This window comes from Petromyzon marinus, chromosome 8 (genome assembly GCF_048934315.1).
Source record: "Petromyzon marinus isolate PM22_M1 ecotype Great Lakes invasive population chromosome 8, UKy_Petmar_22M1.pri1.0, whole genome shotgun sequence".
Classification (NCBI taxonomy): domain Eukaryota; kingdom Metazoa; phylum Chordata; class Hyperoartia; order Petromyzontiformes; family Petromyzontidae; genus Petromyzon; species Petromyzon marinus.
Window position 1 is genome coordinate 14,266,757 of NC_133674.1, and position 19,515 is coordinate 14,286,271.

The following is a 19,515-nucleotide window of genomic DNA, read 5'->3' on the forward strand; positions in this document are numbered from 1 at the left end:
TGAAAGGGCAGAGGCGCGGTAACTCGACACCGAGAGGCACTAAGCGAGGCGGACCCCCCTGGGTGGTTCTGCCACTGCCCTGGGAGCTGTCCCACCACCCCCCATCACATCCCAACCCCTTCAGGATTCCACACCAACCCCACCCTTGCTTTCATGCACGCGGCAGCTCTGTCCAGCCAGCACTTGGGCTGTTTCTATAAAAGAAAATATCCTGGTAGTGCAAAACGGTTATGATTTATGGAGACTGAATAATGTACATCTTTTATTTGCATCACGTGCGATCCACATGTGCCTATTAAATGTGGAATGTGTGTACGAGTTACCATTTGTGGCTGTCGCTGTAAAAAAAAACATGTAATGTTCTAAACTTAACAGCACTAATGTCCAGTGGGAACCAATTTATGTAGTTGAAGGATGTGTTATCACCATATTAATGTCACAATGAAACCAAGTGTGGATGTATACGTTTTCACGTAAATACATCGCTCAGCAATATAAACCATTTATTTTTCTTGTGATTTTCATTTTTTTATATAAAAATGGGTGCAACGTACAGACACAATAAGGAAAAAAACAAAATACGGGCAAAAAAACACTGAAACAGTTGGACGCTCAACGAATAAATATATTTTCGACACATTCCAACACAAGCCCATGTGTCTTCAAACTGCAATCTTAGCCAAACAAAATACACACAAGGAGAAACAAATATAATGCAAACCGCATATCTTGGGACAGTCCCAGAACAACTGCAAGTTCTTGTTTTTGTAAAAAATATATATATCGATGGGTTTCTTGTTACCTCATATCAGCAAATGCCACAAACTCTGTCGAACCAAGTTGGTTTGTCTTCATATTGCACGCTTTGGCAACACCTACCAGGCCCCATCTGTGACTGTCGGTATGTGAGCAATGTTGAAAGTTCAACACGGTAGTTCGATCCATAATTTTACACTAGCCAGTCGTGTATCCAAGCTGAATAAATGTAACCATTTTTGGTAACTCGATAAGAAATGGGACTGTTTATATCATACGCGCCGCTGTGCTAATGTGCGAGTGAGTGTTCCTGGACACTAAACAATGGTCTCCTTCCAAAGCTGTGGTTTGGCCAGAAGTTGTTTTTCTTCAAACATGCTTATTTCAGACCTTGTTTGGAAAATTAACATCTGAAGTCGTCACGTGTTCAACAGGCAAACGTTTCCCGAGCACCGCAGTGACAAAAAAAAGGTTGATGACCTCCGATCTGTGGGAAGTTTTAGAAGTTATTCAGTTGCGTGCGAAACTCTAGTTTCCTCCCGTACACAAAATACTCAATGATTGGCCAAACGTTTAAAATATCTATGTAAAATTAAGAATGACGATATTACCATGAATAAAAAGCGCACCTTTCAAACTATTTCACCATATTGAGTGCTACAATTAAAACCTGCATAATATAGTTTTTTTGTATTAGATCGCGTAAATATAAATGTGTCGTTAAACCTGCCACCACCCGACACAACAAATTAGTAAGGTTTGTCACGTATACACAACATGCCAATTCGTTATTAGTACAGCACATCGGATATGTTTTAGAGCAAATCCGGTGTGCTGCACTAGTAACGAATTGACATGCTTTGTTTACGTGACAAACCTTACTAATTGGCTGTGTCGGGTGGTGGCCGGTTAAACGACACATTTACATTTACGCGATCTAAAGCAAACAAACTATATTATGGATAATGGTCGCGAAAGCCTACGTGCTAAATCAAAACCTGCTTATTGTGTTGTGAATAAAGTTTGGGTTTTTAAAGTTATCATGTCAGACAGCTGTCAGTCATAATTGTACAGATAATAACGGCTTCTTAAAAATAATCATCTTTTTCACAATATCTTTTTCAGGACGTTTTGGGTAAGATAACAGACGCACTATGTACAACTTTAAAATGGTACATTAGTCGACATAGTTTATCAACAAGTGCAAATAAATAGTCAATTAACACATGTCAAACAACACAAAACAGGGCATGCATCGCTCAAAGGTACAATCAAACACACAGATAACGTTAATACAACGTAAAAATGCAAAACATTCCAAAATAAAATCTGAAACATTATAAAAGGGTAAACAATATTAACAACACAATGTAGGCGAGGTGCACTTTTTCTCTCACTCTTTCTCTCGAGTTTGCACGAGGACAAACATTCCTGTGGCTGAGTACGGTAATCTTGGTTTGTCCCATTGAGGCGGTAATAGGCAGGTTGTTCAGCTGCCAATGGAAACTGAGACACACTGCGGTGTTGTGCAGACCAGACGTGAGGCCTGCGAATGTGTTTATACAGTCCTGTTGGTGCTCACATTATTTGCATGCAAAAGCTTATACGCGAGACATGTTTGCCCATTTATCAGATGATTCTCGGCATGAAAACGTCACAATAAGCGCTGTCTAAATAGCGCACCAGACATTTAGCTTGACGGCGCTATAGGAACTAAACATGGGTATTGCTTCACATCACAGAAGAAAACTTGATAGAATTCTGAAAACGATAAAATCAATGGTTAACACATAGGAAATTTTAATTTTTAAGAGTTATGAATGCATTAATAACTCAGATGTTGTAAAATGCAACGTACCATTTGGAGAAATAACCAGTTGTTAATAAGAGGCTATCCGTAGCTATGTTATCATTGCTGAATAGGGCTTTAATATTATTTGGAAAATAAACCGGCGAGTCAGCCATCTACCATTATCTATCCACTACTGGATGAAAGCCTTCCCAAGCGAAAATCTTTGATGGTGGAACATGCTGACCCGTCCATATTGAACATCTGTGAAAAAGCGCTTCATAGCGCATCGGATTCCTCCAGTCTAAATAAAGATTTTTGATTTTGATCATCCTTCCGTCATATTTTTGTGACGCAACAATTAATCGATAGCTCCTGCACAGAAGCTGATTTCATTGCTCCATCTCTGCAACAGGCATCCTCTCGGCTGTGTCCTCTCCTTTGTCTGCCACTTTGTCGTTCGTCTCGACCACTGTGCCATCATAGCCCTCCTTGATCTCTTGAGTGTTCGCCTGGTCTAACAAAATGAACTTAAAATTGCAAAATATCGGCCCCTAGCCCACTTTACCTTCGTGCCAGTCAATAATGTGCGTGTTTAACTTGCATATGTTTTCGAATGCACGTGTTCCTCTTTCTGTCTCTCGTGCGATTCCAAGTGTTCACTTCTCAACGGTCTATTGAAAAAAAGCTTATAAGCCTTTGTTCCATTTCCTTTGTCAATGGTCCATGTTTCTGATCCATGGCATAGCAATGATCAGCAAAGCTAGTATCTGCCTTTCCCTCTGCCCACTCAAGTCAAAGCCAAGGTACATTACAAGACTTGGCACTCTTCCCCAAGGTCCCAAAAGCCATTCCTGCGGTCTGAACACTCGTCATAGATGCTAGCTTGTGGAATAAGCGTGCTTTAATATCTCAATGCAATTGTATGGCATGCCCTGTCATTAAAGACGTACCACAGAGAACTGGCGCTGGTTGGCGCAATGACAAGTGTCACTGATCCTACCCTTATGCCAATGAAATCCTTCCAACGGCCTGGTGCCATGGTTACTGCAGATTTCAAACAGCTCCGTTAATTCTGCTCCTATACGGAGGCGTGAAACAATTACAATGGGAATTAATCACGCGGTTAAAATTAATGCAGAGGGGGGGACATGGAAATGACTGACCCAGCGACACAACATTCACAAGGATGTTTACATAACCGTTCATGATAAATCAATAGCTTGTACATGATTTAAATAATGGCTCTCATTTAAGTTATAATCACCAAGCAAATACAATGAAAAAGCAAAATATAGTGTTTGCAGGTTTACAAACGGCGGACCTGATTTTTGTAGCCTGACTGAGATTATTGTTTGTAAGAAAAAAAGGCTAAAGATGCAGCCCTGCCATTTTCTTGCTCACACCAACTGCTGGCACGAGGGCCTGCACTAGAGGGGGCTGTAGAGAGCCCTTCTGGAGGCTACAATGGCCTACTCTTCCAGACTGGCCTGGCATCTTGAAGGAAGTGGGAATACCCACACTGCACCGCCACCATACGAATCCTGTCAATGGACTGTTATTGTCTGTACCGTACAATGAAACAAATATCCAAAGCTTAAGGGACACCACATCCCATAAACAACCACACACACCCACCATTCGTTATGTCCATTCACTGTTAAACACTACCACCATAAATTACGAACCACGTGTTGATGCCATTTTGAGAAGCTTCTGAAAGTGGCTAAACATGAACACACCATGAGTGTAGTTTTCACAGACACAGCACCACCACACATTATAATAACCAACGCAAGCACCCAATAAATCCTAATGTGTAATTTTGTACCCTGGATAATTGCAGGCTTACTCACAACTTACGAAATAAACACATGCAAGCATACATCTTAACAGCTTCACGTCAGTGGTCGAGTTATAAATGGAGTTATCTGCAAGTGATCTCCTAAACATTGACATCGAGTGTATTCGTTAATTCTCAAGTTGGCCACGTGCAGCGCGCGGCGCTGCATTGCTGGCACTCAGCGCTGACCTGATACCGCGTGACGAGCGGCGTGCCTGCCAGAGCCAATCCTGCACAAAACGCGTATCCCTCCTCTCCCCTCATTCTACCGGTAGGGACACAATGTCATGATGGCACGAACAGCTGATCAGATGGCGGCAGACTTGGAGGTGGTCCAACACACACAAGTGACTGCCCGCACCTCTAGCCAGCTCGTTAGAGGTGACCCCAATGATTCCCACAATGAAATAATTAAGCGGAGCTAATGTTACATTTAGTGGAGCTCCTGTGTGGTTTTTTCTCAATGAAGACATCGATTGTTTTCCCCACGACTGAAATGCAATACAGTATGCTTTGTGTATATATTTGTAAAGCGAGTCTTTCACAATCATCTGAATGTTAATCAATGGCATGCATATAGAACAGTGTGAGATTTCAATTGTGTAATAGCATTTGCACAAGTTTGCGTGTTGTTACATCGTCAAGAGCTATTTACTCCCAACACTGGATACACGCCAGCACGACCTGTCAGTTATCAGCACAGTGATACAGCGTCAGTGTAATTACAAGTGTCAGCTATAAATAAATAAATATCACAGCATACCAGGTTACACCCCTGGCAGACAAAACACGATCTTAAAGTTAAATTGTTAATGGAAAGTAAAACAAAAAAAATCACTGGCTCAACAATAACTGAGTAATCTTCTGAATTAGGCGGTTGAGCAATGACTTAAAGTTGACACCAGTCGTTGTAGATAAAGACAACCCCATGACATCTGGAGCTATTGAGTCCATGAGCACAGAGAAAAAAAAGTTTTTTTTTAAAAATCCACCTCTTGCTTAGAAGTTAGGAGGTTGAAAAACATACCTGTTAGGCTTCAGGCACTTGACTTGAAGGTCGATTATTTCAGATGCATGTGGTAGGTCCACTGCGGAAAAGAATGGCAAGTATGTAACTCCTTATTTACACATCATGCGGAGAGTTCACACACTGTGTGTGTCTTTGGTCGACTCAGCCTCAAATTAGTACCTTGTCTGGGGAGACAAAGGCGGCCAGGCGCATGTGTTGGCCACCACCCCCCTCGTGTGCTGTTCCAGTCTTTATAGGTGCTCACCAACAGCACTTGCTCCAACATCCTTTTGAGGATATGAGGAGGATCTTTGCCTTTGTTTTTGTTTGAGTGCCTGTTTGTATATACAACCACATCCAGGCACACACAAACAAACAATAGTTTTTTCAATGCATGAGTACCAATTCGTACAATTCACTTTCGTGGTTAATACAAACTCAAATTACTTGAAATACATATATAAACATTGGATGGAAATGATGCAAGAAACTATGGGAAAATAAACTGTTCCACTGGATATGTGAAGCACGTGGTTATTACGAGCTAAAACTCTCGAAACTACTAAATACGGGTTTGATGTGACATTACATGGCACTTAAATTTCATTTCCAGCAATAAGACGTTTAAATGAGGATGTAAAATGTACAAATGAATACGATTCAATTGAATTTCACAAAGCACAATGTTTCCCGTTAGCAATTTATAAGTGCTCTCAAAAGGACTACTTATGTTGAACCATGGATCCAAGCTAAATTTTACTTAACACGAGATTACAAAACATCTAAAAAAATCGGTCTCTTCCACATGATTAACCTCTTGTGCAGATTTTAAAATGTTCTCTCAGCCATATGGCCAATAGCCAATTGCTCTACTCAAAGCTACTTCCAGATATACTTTTAATTTACACTTTACAAGTCCAATTGGAATACACAGACAGGAATGTGCCGTTTAAGATTAATATTTATATTCGGTGTTGATAGCATTGGCATAGTAGTTAGTGCACTACATTGCGAACCCAACTCTCTGAATTATATTCCCAGCCACGGCTAACATCAGTGGCGAGTGTCATCTATATAGTCCTGGTCCACCCACTTCACCATCCTCATATATATGTTATCTCACATGTATAGTATACAACATAAAGTTAATGGACTTTCAATGAAATGCTGCCATTTAAAAATGTTTGCGAACTATAAGATAAATAATATTTCAAATGAAACATCAAATACAAGTTATGACTGACAGTGCTTATAAATATCACTCTCTTCAATTAATTTAACCAGATTGATTTACAATGTGAGAATGGTACAAGAAAACTCACAAAACTGTGATATTTTTTTTCTCTTTGGGTAAACTTTATAACACCTGACAAAAAAACTGTCTTGAAGTGCACCTTGCTTTTAAAGTGGAGGCAGGGAGTATGATGCATGTGACCACATATATTAACAAAAAAGCATCAATTTAGCGGAAAAAAATCAGAAAGGTTACCGCCGCAGACTTTAAAAGTCTATAAATTATTTGTCTGACTTACAAATTACACCGTCTGGGTCGCAACATCCACCAGGAAGCTTGCGTGCAGCAAATAGCTACTCTGTTGTCCTTTCCACTTTCCCATCGTTAAATTGTACAAAATGTGGTAAAAGCGTACAAACCTTTTTATTATCGTCATTCTTACAGCACTTCTTGCAAAGCATTTTACTCACCCCTAAATATGTGCCTGAGGGGCCATATCTACCACAGTCTGCACTGTCCTGTAACAGCTACCACGAGGGGAAAAGCACTTCAGCACAAATATTTTACTATTTTTTACAACTTTTATTTTACCAGGTAAGGCCCAACGAGCTATAAATATATCTTTTTCAGAAACAACCTGGCCACAAATGATAGCTCAGCGAAGTGGCTTACCACGTGGAAATCTATAGAGGACAAATACTCTAAGCGCATGTTTATAAATGTGGAGGGAAAAACGGAGAATCCGGAGGAAAAGCCACGTGACCACGGTGAGAACATGCAAACTCCAAATATACAGCAGACGTCAGGGTCTGGATCAAACCCACGTCCTTCTGTATACCAGGCGAGGCAAATAACATCTTGCCACCGCAATAGGTTCCTGCCCAATATATTATCTTATGCCTTTAATCAATCTGCGAATTTTACTATTATACAAAAACAATCATAGATAAGAGCCACCGCATGGAAAATGCATCCTATTACAGTCATTCATGCCGGAAGAGGTGCATGAGGAAATGGTATCTGTGAGTGCCAAGTTCTTGCCATCATCCACACATTTTTCACGAACGACAGGAATAACAGCCTTCACCAATGCACCTCCCACACTGCAGATTAGGAGAGTTTTAAAAAATATCTAAAAACGACAATCAATGCAATTATTTTCTGGTATACTTAAGTTTTTTAGTGTGCGTTGTTGTACAATAGCTCTTATTTCCTTAACTATACATTTATATATTTTTCCCGCAGCATCCCTGACTAAATGTTCGTGTCATTTTTTTTATATATAGAAAACGACAACGTACATTTAGATGTACAAGTGTTGCTATTCAAAGAAATCCATACACGAGAAAAGAAAACTGATGTTTTGTAAACATATCAGATGTGTGTAAACACACAATATATACATTTAAAAAACTAAGATAAATCGTATCTTGGTAGAGCAGTGCACTGGTGGTGCATAGCCTCTGGAAAGTGCATAGGACTGGTAAGTGCACAGTGTTAACGAAGCCACTTGGGAAAAATCCAGCGTGTCTCGAGAGCCCAGGGTTAAAACAGCTGCCGAACATTTAACCTTTAGGCAGGTTTTTCTGCAGCTTCAGGAGCACACAAAACATGAGGGTCATTCCTTCAGCTCCAGTGAAAAAAAAAAACATGACCTCTGGGTTAATTGTGCCCATCATCCTGGAATAAACATCTTGCGTTTGTGGCCGAATCCGTCGTGAGAATTGTATTGTGTTATTTTATTATTGTATTCTCATTCTACGTGACCTTACCGAAAGAACCAAAGAAGATGAATCCTTGCAGTCGCGAAAGCTTTAAATCGAAAAACAAAACATCTGAGCATTATGCATTCTGCCGAAGCTGCAGCATCTTACGTCCACGCATGCTTCCTTCTGCTTTGGCAGAATTTGTGGAGTAAAACTTGCGTGCAAGTGTTTAAGTTTGTTTAGTTTGTTGCACGCATGGGCCCCTACAGACAATTGCCCGGCTCTTTTACAAGGCGCAGGTTCGGTGCGTGAGCACAGCAACAACAAAACAAAGACAGAAACAAAAACAACCACCAACATTGCAGACGAGGACAGAGTCCTCGACGATCATTGTGCGTGCGTGCGTGTATGCAAAATGTCCGCAGGAGAACATATGTACTCAATTCGTTTTCATGAATATCGCATATATATTACACATTTTACAGTACCATAGTGGTGAGTATCACAGGAGTTGTTCTGCAGTATATGTCATACAATGGAATGAGCAATCACGTAATGATCCAGACTGTATTATGCAATTTCAGTACAGGGGCATAACGGTGTCCTATTCACTACATAAAACAGTTAAACAACAGACATACATACTGCAATGCAGTTACACAAGTACAGGTACCAGTAACTTCATTACAAGCTTTTTTTGTCATATAAGGGGCTGAACACGGTCAACGGAACGTCTTCGCGGTATGGCTTCCCCTTTAAAGTTACCGGTGTTATTTTTGTTATAACGGCACAGGAACAGCAAACACAGAGAAGCGCCTGGCCTTCAGCAAACACACAGACCGTGTGTTAAATTAACAGATGCATAGTTACACTTTCATCTTGAAGGTCCGTATGTACACGGGAATGAGCGTTGGCAAATCGGCTCCGCAAAGGGGGCCAAAGCATGCCATTCAAGTTAAACTCACTCCTCTTGGGGACACACAAGAGCTTGAAGTCTATCTTCAAGCGGGAAGACGGAAGGGATGCACTCATCTTCAAGCCTAGATTGGGGGAGCTCAAATCATGAGAGTTTGAAATGCAGACTTAAGGAGGCTTACATTTGTTTTCGCCCACAGCCACATCCAGCTGCACCATTGACAAAGGTGTAGCGAGCTTGACAATGCACAACACTATGCACACACATACTCTTTGGTTCTTTCGGTAAAGTCACGCAGTTCAGCGGTTCTACGGCTGTATCTTTCCACCTGATGACGATTGCTTTCGTTGCGATCGAAACGTCGTGATTTATTATTTATTTTTCTACCCACGTGACTTTACCGAGAGAACCAAAGAGTATGGATTCCTGCAGTCACGAAAACTTAAAATCACTATGCACACACCTTTGCAATACCATTGCTTAATGACGATACAGCATTTCTCGTTATCGTGTGCGGCCTTCACACTTTTGATGATGGCAACAACAAAATTATGTAGTCAGCGGAATAATTATTCAATTGGTGATCATTTTGACAACGCATGCCCAGTCAGTAAAACAAACGAATAACAGACATGGTTTCCGCACAGAAAACGCCACGTACTCGTGAGAAATATTCCCTCAACAAGAGCGGAAATGAAGACACTGAATCTACAAAACCAATCAGCCTTGAGGATTATGAACTCTTTGTTGTGGAAAGAAAGGCAAAAAAAACACACGGGTGCAGTTGCGTCACAAGGAAACCCAATCCTCCTTACCTCCATCTACAATTAGTCATTTGTATCTGACTGCTTTAAGAGCTTGCAATGCAACTTCATGGGAAAGTTTTTATTATCTTCAGTGATCATTATTAAATAGAGCGTCATGTTGAGCAAGCTATGGGGAGCTGTGGCGCAGTTGTTCGGTACACTGCCTTATGAGTTTGATATTCGTGGCGAGTGATATGTGGACCAGTTCTGGGCCCCTGCACCAACCTGCACTGGTCCAGCATGGTGAAGTAAGCTTGAAAGGGAACCACGACCATCGTGTCGTGGGGAGACCATTATCCCGCAGTGGATTAACAAAGTGACGTGCATTGTTGCTCTTAGGTAGTCAAAGAGGGCTGCTGTTACAAAGGACTACACAGCGCATTGTAACTGAACATAATTTGGTTTATTATATTGAGAGTAGCCACTTTCCTGCAAATATGAAAATCTATACTTTCATGAAATGTTTTAATATACTGTACACAGATATTATTGCACATTTGATATATTTATCGAGTTCTGACATGTATTGTGACCTTGGTGCTGTCCGACAAAAGCAAAGTCCTATAACAACAAGCCTTTTATACGTTTTACTGTCACAACTGCTTACTTGTGGAAATGGTAACCAAATGCCTCATTGCAAGCAGAAGTAAGTACAAAGGCCTTAAACAACATAAATGCATGCCAGCATATACAGACAATGTGTTCCCAGTACTTATCATGTTGCTGAACAAATGGCTAAATATACACACACACGTGGAAGCGCGGGTACATATCGTTTTAAATGGGTTTCTTTCTTCATGTTTTTTATGTTGCGTGGCCTTGTACAACTGTCCAGTTGATTGTCGCATATCTAATCAAATGTAGCGATGGTTTTGTGGGAGAAAACGGCTACACTGCACCACCTGTAATCATCCCACCTGTCTGCTGTACATCTTCGCACACCACACACTAAGCAATCGTCCATAGCTGGCTTCCAAACCACGTGGCTCCAACTCGCGTGGATCACCACGCTACAGTGTGAACATCTGCAAGTTTATGTGCCAGAAGTGAATGCTTGCGCTTCTTCAGCAGACGGCTCTTTCAGTTCACATCCAAAATTCAAGTGCATTACCAAAGCAATGAGGTCGGTGGGGGAAGTGATGGTACAGATATTAGCGCACTGCCCCATGAACCGAACCAACCCCGAGTTAAATTCCTGGCCACGACTCGCAGCAGTGGCGAGAGATATCTGAACCGGACTTGGTCTACCCCCTTGCCTTCACCTACGCACGCTGACCAGCATGGTGAAACATGGTCCAACAACCCCCAAGACCAACATGGTTTGGATTCACAGCAGTGGATTGACAAATGTCTTTAAATTATTAAGACCCTAGCATGGAAAGTACTTCGTTTTGTCGCATCGCTTTTATTCTTTCATACATGCTGTATGCAACATATGACTTTCAGTGAAATGCTGCCAATTAATACATGTTTGTTACCTCTTATATTAATCGGTATTTGAATTCAACATTATTTTGGTGTCAAATTAACTCAACTTTGAGTACAGATAATGAAGTAAACGCTAAACAGACATTGCAGTAGAATGTGAATACATTGCCATTACTTTTGAAAAACAAAGGGTTTTGGGAGAAATATGGTTAAACATGTGAGTAGAGGTCATGGGTTAGGGATTAGGGGTTGAAGGCTAGAGGATAGAGGTGGATATACACATGATTACAAGGGACTCCATTTTGTCCAACAATAAATCGCTTTTATTTATACGATCGATCAACTTTTACTTCGTAGATTGTAGTAAGACCATTTGGCCAAAGGAACCAACGTATGGGTTAATATCTGCCGTGGACGATGGTGAATTTTAATTTCCTCTTAAATCATTTGGAGTGGGGGAATGCACATCAAGTGCACCCTTTGAGTTGTCGCAAGGGCTATGGAGCAAGCGTGCAAAGCTCTTGCTAAGCTCAGCCATGGTTAATTTTTTTGCATTCCATTCAGTGGGTGGTGCGAAACTATCCCATCAATCCTGTTCTCCTCGAATGTGGGAAGGAAGAAAAACAACAATGGTTTTCTGTCAACAAATCGTAACTCTGCCAGCTGTCCAAATACTCCGTATAAAAGACATGTTATCATTTCATAGAGGTAACAACTGTCGTGAGCTAGACAAATAATACTATAGTAGCATGTGTGTGTGTGTTTGTTTGTGTCTCCGCTCATCCAGAAAGCTATCGTACAGTATGGAAGATTTGTCCTGTTCCCTGCATCGTTTTCAAATGAATGAGTACATTATTTAATGATAGAAAGTGTATTTTTGTATGTTAGTTTAATGTAAATATATTTAAGCACATGGAATTAATTCTGCTAAGAACTGAGAAGTGATTATTTTTTTACAGCTTAATTAGCAAAATATAAAGTTATACTGTATTTGTGTGAAATTACATACAGCTTGTCTTCCTTAGAGATATATGTCACACTACCTGAATACATTATAAATTAAAAGCCAAAGTTTGTACTCAAGTTTAAGAGCTACAACATCTTTAAAAACCCTATAAAGTCACTCAGACTATACTTCTGGAGGTTTTCTCCAAATTGGAATGTGTACAATAAACCATGATTCACTACTGCCCTCGCCGCACTGAGTACATAATCACAGCAACAGGAAGACTTGTAAAACTCCCACAATGCTTTCGGTGCTATGCGCCATGTGCCGAGCATTCACAATACAATACTGATTTAATTATTTCCAAACAACTACTTATTCTTCCATTACAGGTCCAACAATGCAGATACTTTCAGCTAAATGCCTAATAACAAAGAATGCTTTTTTGTTTGCATGTTCACCACAAGTATATGTGGTGAATGCAGACTTAATTTCTTGAAAAAGGTTCCAGTTTGGTGTGTTAACATCTTAACACCGGTTTCATTGCCAGAATGGGTAAAACTTATTCTTATATTTTAAAGACCTTTAACTGGCTTTACCGAAAGAACCAAGAATATGAATCCCTGCAGTCACGAAAGCTTTAAATCAAAATTTGGCTTCAGCAAATTTACCGAACAAAACTTGAATTTTTAAAATGCTACTTCAAAGCCCTGTTTGGCAAACTAAACCTGCCCCATTACATTACAATCTTCGCCATAAATAGTGGTGCACTATTCAGTGAGTCTGGCCCCAATTATAGGTTTAAAGCAGGCACTGTGCTAAACATAGATGGGTGAGCTGCAGCTGACACCGCCATCTCTCTGGCTAATTTGATCTAACAGGACTCAAGGGGCACTGCCAATGAAAACGAACACACTCTGGCCTCTGCATTCAACCGGTTCTCAATTAAAACCAAAATCCCCAGCACCTGCCAGGTTCCTCCTTCAAGGGTGGCATTTTACCTCCCGAGGGATTTTCTTCCCTCCCAAGGCGGTTTAAAGGTCAGCACAAACAATGGACATTATTCCAATGATGCTGACAAATCAAAGCTGTCACAGTCGTTGTGATTAGACCTAAAAGAAATGTTTACTCAAGGTCTTATTTCTGACAGGTCAGACTTAAAAAACCTTAAAACTCAACCTAAGTCCTGAAAAATAGCTGACCGACCAAACAGGTACTGCTACTAATTTGGAAGGTACTGCGATTGAATTGTGCGTGACAGTACAATACCTACACAACAGTTTTTAACATATAGAGAAATGCACCATTATTATTTTACAATAAACACGAGTGACACTAGTGCTCATTGTCTACTATGAAATATACCTGTGGCACTAATGTGGTATTTTTTTATGTTTTAATGACAGAGGGCTTGGATAATCAGAAGAAATACAAAATCAAGAGATACCACTGTCCACAAAATCTAAAGCATCACATTCTGTCACTAACAATGCTGACCGTAACATTTTCATAAATGTAGCACTGTAATGATTTGCAATTTACAATTCTCATCAATCCAGCGCTAGATGAAGGCCCCCGACACTGTGTCATTCATGGCAGTTGTTAAACCATACTTCACCATACTGGTTCAGTGTGCATTGGTGAACGTGGGGGGAGGGGGGGCAGCATCAGGTCAACCACCGATGTTAACCATGACCGGGAATCAAACGCAGATGTTTGTCTTCACAGTTCAGTGTGATAACCACTGCGCCACCACTACACCCATGCCATTATTATAACAGCAAAAATAATGCAAACTAACCTTGTTTATTTACGAATATTGTTTAGAATATTACTTGAGTTGAGTGTGTACACTCATGTCCCCAAGGAAACTTTCTCACCTAGTAAAATGCATGCTTTCATTTTCAGCTCTTGTAGTACATTCCCACTATTGACCCACCTCCTAAGCCTTTTGGTCCATTTCCATAGAAAGGTAAGCCACTCAGGCAGACAGAACAATAGGCCTATTGTGCCACTTTACCGTGATTGGGTGCCAAGTTTCAGTTTCTCACGTAAAAGTTTTGTGCGGTTTAATAAGAGAGTGTCAACAAACTGAATAAAGCTGCAGCTAAAATAATTCCATATACCGTGTGTATTAACGATTATACACGAGATGAATGTTCATCCCCCCACATTGTGCAAGAGTGCAGAAGCGTGGTCAACACATCTACGCCTCTATGTAAGGAACGAAAGAGTAAGACTTCTCCACAAATTTGGCTGTCGCCTGATGAAGCTAGTTGTAATTACTGGCGAAACGTCGTACTCAGATTGTTATTGTTGTGGCTTGGCTCTCCAACACACCGGTGTAGTGCTGTACTAGTGACGAATTGGCCACGTTCTGTTTACGTGACAACCCTTACTAGTTGGCTGTGTCGGGTGGTGGTGGGTTTTAACGACGCATTTATATATTTACACGATCTAACCCAAAAACCTATATTATGGAGATAAACGTTGTCTAAATTATACCCTTCTGTTGTAAGAGGGGGGGATTTATAAAAATCCATCACGTTTGAGAAATCAAGGAATACATTGTCACCAGCTATGAATGGGAATTCAGTTTAATTAAATTAAACTTGCTGCCTGGAAAGTTAGAAAAAGGTTAGGTGTTTTTTGTCTTCCTTTTACAGCTGCGAATTGACTACTAGATGTAGGTTTTCCCATGGTGTGTCAGTTACGGGAGTGAGGGGGTGGCAACAGGGGAGGCAGACAGTCGAAAGTAAGAGGATAGGTTCAGATATTACTCACCACAAATGTCAGCCGTAGCCAGGAATCAAACTCAGCATGGAGGATTAGGATAGTGTGATAATTGAGTCATAGGTTATTCTCATATAGCGCTCCATACTTGAACAAAATCTCAGGGAACAGTATTCAATAGCAGAAAATGAGCACGCTATTATAAATACTCGGGGTCACGCACATCTTAAAAGCAAAAAGGTCCCACTCCTGTGTTCGTGAATCGCTTTCTAATGCCCAAATTACCCTTATTATCATACATGACTACGGCATAAATGAATCATTTGAAACAAAAGTTTAAGCATGCGCCATCAAGATATGTGGAAGTGCCCTCTTCTCGCATTCTGTGCTGCAAGCCGTGGTGGGCGTTTGCCAACGCACTTGCGCGCTGCCAGGGACGCACGGGACACGACAATGCCACGCCTGTGCATAGCCGTCTTTGTGCTGAAACGCGAGCCAGATCAGAGCCTGTCCTGCCCATGTTCCCTTGCATGTTTAAAGCATACCAATTTCTGCAAAAATAGACGTGGCGTTATATTCAGCCGATCGCATGTCAGTACTGAATGGATGGACGTCCGCAAAAAAAGGTGCAAGATGCATTCGCTGATGCAATGCTTTTTGTAATGCAAAATTAAAGGCAGAGCATTCAATGAATGAAAAAAAAAGACCAATGCGAGGCTGCTGTCAGTGGTGTTCGCAAATGTAAGTATAAATGATGGCTCTAGACAAGGACATGGATAATACAAAACCTGTAAAAAGAAGAAACAACTGCAGCAGTTCTAGATTTGAAGCTTTCGTGACTGCAAGGATCCATACTCCTTGGTTCAATTCGGTAAAGTCACGTCGGTAAAAAATAAAACAACAAAAATCACGACGTTTCGGCCACAACACAAGTGGCCTTCATCAGGTGAAGGGACCAGACTGTCTCGAGGACACTCCAGCGCTGTCTTCGAGACAGTCTGGTCCCTTCACCTGATGAAGGCCACTTGTGTTGTGGCCGAAACGTCGTGATTTTTGTTGTTTTATTTTTTACCTACGTGACTTTACCGAATAGAACCTAGGAGTATAAACTGCAGCAGTATTGGACCAATTTATCCACAACTATGCTTATTTGTCTACTAAACGTTCCAGGAAATAAAAATTCTAAACATTACAATTGGCATGCTATTAATTCTGAATATATTGGTGGCACACACTATTATTTTGGTATGGAAGCTAAACGTAGTATTAGTGATGTCGAATAATGAGGCAGTGTTTATAAAAGTGCAAAACACAGAATGTTAACATTTTCAACATATGTATTCCATAACTTGTAATCACATATTTCTGGACGCATTGTTATGAATAATGACGGTATGTATTACATTTTGGAAAAAAACATGGTCAAATAAATGTGTACATTTCTTCAATGTGCAGGGATATAATGTAGGCTAGGTATTACTGTCAATTGTGTCGGTGACCCGTAAAATTCCATTTAACTATAGTTCCTGGAATTCAAAACAAACTGCATACATTCAGAGCTCAGGTCATGGCTATCATCAACCGGGCAGAGTGGATTGCATTTAGAGAGCTGGAAAAGTGGACCATTTTGCACATATTTCAACGAGCATTTGAAGATGTGGGTCATGGAAAGCTCGCACGCTGATAAGAGGGAGCCAATAATCTTCTTATCGGTGCTCGACACAGGTGTGCACTTTGTGTGGAGTCTGCAAGCTGAACTCGCATGCAATTTTAGTCACGTGACACATGTCAGGGGTCTTGCAGAAAATGTGAGCACGAGGTGCATAGAGAGTGGGGGGGGGGACTGCCAATACCGCAGATACATAGAAAAACAGATGACCTTATGAAGGTAAAAGAGGTATTTTGTTAGCACTCTGTCAGTCTACAAGTAATGAAATGTATAATTTTGACTGTGTGCCACATGGCAATAAATTACACCCCTTGCCCATTTAAGTGTTATGCGCAGAGGGGAAAAACAATAGTACTGTGCAAAAATAATATTTTGGCAGCTGTTCACCTGACAGGAATCACATCTCCTCCTCAAGAAAGAATCCGAGGCATTGGCATAAACCATTCAGCACTGTCCATCAACCTAAAACTGGCTATCCCATTATCTCACAGTGCACGGATAGGCCTCATGTATGAAGGAATTTCTCTGTTCACAAATATGCAGCAGTTCGATGAAAGGCGCCTTTGAGGATGCGGTCAAATGTTTGTTTTAGACGAACGAAATGTCGGGGCGCTAAAAGAAGCCTGTGGTATAGTTTTGTGAACAATCGTTCAACACACGGCGCTGAATGAATACAACGCACTGCTGATGCACACGTTTGCAGGCCCGCACAAGGTACACAATTACGTCTGAAAATATCGCGGTCCTAACAAATATTCCATCCGTGCTCGTTTAAGATCCACGAAGTGGGTGGGTGGGTGGGGGGGATATGACGGGCTGCTATTGTGTGTTGGTTGGCACACTGGAATTGCCATCCGCAGGTCATCGGTTCAACTCGATCTGCTGGCACAGCAGTGGAAGCAAGGGGCATGTTTCTTTTCTTGGCCATGAATTTTTACATGGGGCGAGGAAAGTGGAGCACCTGGAGAAAACCCACACGCGCGCGCTAGGAGAAACCACCCAATGCCATGCAAACGGACCAGGTGGAGGCCAGATTTTTGCTTCACTGGATTCTACTGGCGAGCCCAGGGTACGGTGACCTCATCGATGCACGCGAGAAGGGGGTTTTCACAACATGTGTGTGTGTGATTTACCAACCCTGGCCTCCACACTGCCGGATTGCAGGTATGTGCCACCACATGTTTGGATGTACAGGACTTCATTGCTGTGTAAAATAGCCGCCTATAAGCATCGTTATAAATGATAGCAACCACCTGTTTTGCATTCTGGAGCAAATATACTTTGGACGACTGGCTGCAGTGACTTATACTTTAAAGCCATGCGTTTTATGCTCCTGGGACATTTGGTTTCATTTAATTTTGTTGGCAGAGGTATTTTTCAATGTGTCTTCAACAAGGCACAAATAATCCAAAGTTTATATTTTTTCACGTGAAATTAGGCACACAGGTTATAGGATGGATTTTTGCCCCCCTCACAATGCACTAAGACAGCAAGCTTGTTTAGCCTGTGGCTATTTACCGCATTCTTAAACAAAAGTCCTTAGACCAACAGTGGCTGTGTTTACATAACCACAGCATCTTAACGCTACCAGCCACACTCATGTAACAGTGAGGTCCAAAGTTAGCAGGGAACAATGCTGCTATGGGAATGCCGCCTCTAAATGTATACCGTCAAAGTAATGTCACGCTCATGGACGCTCCCTCAGATACACTGCTCAGTGACAGACAGGCCATCACGCTCTTCTACATTAAAGGGACACCCGACCCTCGACCCTTCAGGGTACAGCGTGCCTCTGCTCGCGAGCTGCCGTTAGGGGAAGCTAAATATCAACCAGTGACCTGCATCGTTCTGCTGGCCTGAGCGGAAGTTCCGACGACAGACTGCTGCCACGCCAACTTGGTTCAGCTGCAGCGGCTAACTCCGGCTAGGGCGGCCTGTCACTCCTTCCCGCTGTCACTCCTTCCCACTGACATCTGAGACACCCAGCGTCTTGGCAGGTGTTGTCCAGGTAACTGTTAAAAACAAAGCAATAGACAAGCATGATGATGCGACGTTCCCCTGGGTCACTTCTTAAAGCAGTTTCTTAAAGAGTGAAAGCAAATAATAAGAACACGTTTCACGGAATAACAGAGCCCTTATCCATTGGTTGTTTTCACTTGCAGACAAAACATGCATTTGTTTGGGCTTACCAGCAGGTAGAATATCAGTTCACTGCGAACAAAACAATGTTTACATGTAGAATGTTAGCCCTATTTATCAGCCAGCCAGACATGTGGATAAAATCATGCAGATAACAGATAGCACTTTAGAAAGATACGATCCCATGCATTTGTATGGCTGTGAAAGCTATTACACAATGCAGTGCACATATATTTTGGCTACGAGTACATTTTTGAAGACACCACTGTAATGTGATCCCTTTAGGGGGGGGGGGGGGGGACACCACCGTTAAGTCCATCAGGCACACACAGGAGAGTTTGTTTTGTGCATCCAACCACAATGCAAAAATGTATTGTAGCACTGTAATAACTACTTCCTCCATCCGGAAAACATTACGCCCGTCTGATCGTCCACCCATCGTGTCTGAAGACGCTTCACATGTTCTCATGAAAGTTACAAAACCCCTAAATCAATTGCACCCACCGGCATGCTTTTTTTGGGACAATGTTATGCTGCGTAC

The 19,515-nt window shown here is 41.5% G+C and overlaps 1 long non-coding RNA gene across 2 annotated transcripts; it reads right to left on the reverse strand.

Annotated features, from left to right (window-relative positions):
* Window positions 1–604: 604 nt before the first annotated feature.
* Window positions 605–19,364, reverse strand: LOC142924113 (uncharacterized). Of its 2 annotated transcripts, XR_012941272.1 has the most exons (4): window positions 18,674–19,364; window positions 5,578–5,732; window positions 5,416–5,476; window positions 605–2,517 (listed from the first exon to the last, which is right to left on the reverse strand). It is a non-coding gene; the product is annotated as an uncharacterized LOC142924113 (long non-coding RNA). The 2 variants fall into 2 exon arrangements; XR_012941271.1 differs by having other exon boundaries at window positions 605–5,476.
* Between the last annotated feature and the right edge of the window lie 151 nt (window positions 19,365–19,515).